Consider the following 895-nt stretch of genomic DNA (forward strand, 5'->3'; position numbering starts at 1 on the left):
AAGAATCCGTCCATAACTTTATTTATAAAGCGCTTTAAAAACAGCACCGTTGGTCAAAGTGCTGTGCGCTAACACATAAAAACCATAAAATCAGCTGATACTGGAAAAGTAATGAGCTGCCAAAATCATAAAACAGCAAACAGTAAAAGACAATAAAACAAATAACTTAAAAACAGTAAAACCATCATTTTAAATTGAGTTAAAAGCCAAAGGGGAAAAAAAAAGTGTCTTGAGAGAAGATTTAAAAACAGGAAGTGATGTCAGAGGCAGCTCGTTCCACAGTTTAGGGGCAGACTTTGGAAGGAGCAACAGCAGCTGATCTGCTGACCTGAGAGAGCGTGAGGGAACGTAGAGCTGGAGCGGGTCGGACAGATACTGTGGGGCGACACCGTGAAGACAGTTGAAAACAAATAAAATAACCTTTAAATTAATCTGGAAACAAACTGGGAGCCAGTGTAGTGACTCTAAAACAGGGGTGATATGCTCTCGTTTTCTGGTACCAGTTAAGATGCGAGCAGCAGCTTTCTGAACCAGCTGAAGTCGAGTCAGTAGTGACTGGCTCAGACCAACATAAAGTGAATTACGGTAGTCCAGACGAGTTGTAATAAAAACATGGATTCAAATCTCGAAATAATGTGACAGAAATGGTTTGACCTTGGCCAGTTGTCTCAATAAAAGCTGGACTTGATCACTGATTTAATCTGTGCATCAAGTTTAAAATCATTGTCCAGCCTCACACCCAGATTAGTGACTGTCTCAGTCAGATGATGTGCACAAGGACCCAGATCAGCATGGACTTTGGAACCATCACTGGGCTTAAACAACAAGACCTCGGTCTTTTCCTCATTAAAATATAAAAAGTTCTGTGACATCCATGCTCTGACTTCTGCCATAC

The sequence above is a fragment of the Nematolebias whitei genome, chromosome 1 (genome assembly GCF_014905685.2).
Source record: "Nematolebias whitei isolate Nwh7 chromosome 1, NemWhi1, whole genome shotgun sequence".
NCBI lineage: Eukaryota > Metazoa > Chordata > Actinopteri > Cyprinodontiformes > Rivulidae > Nematolebias > Nematolebias whitei.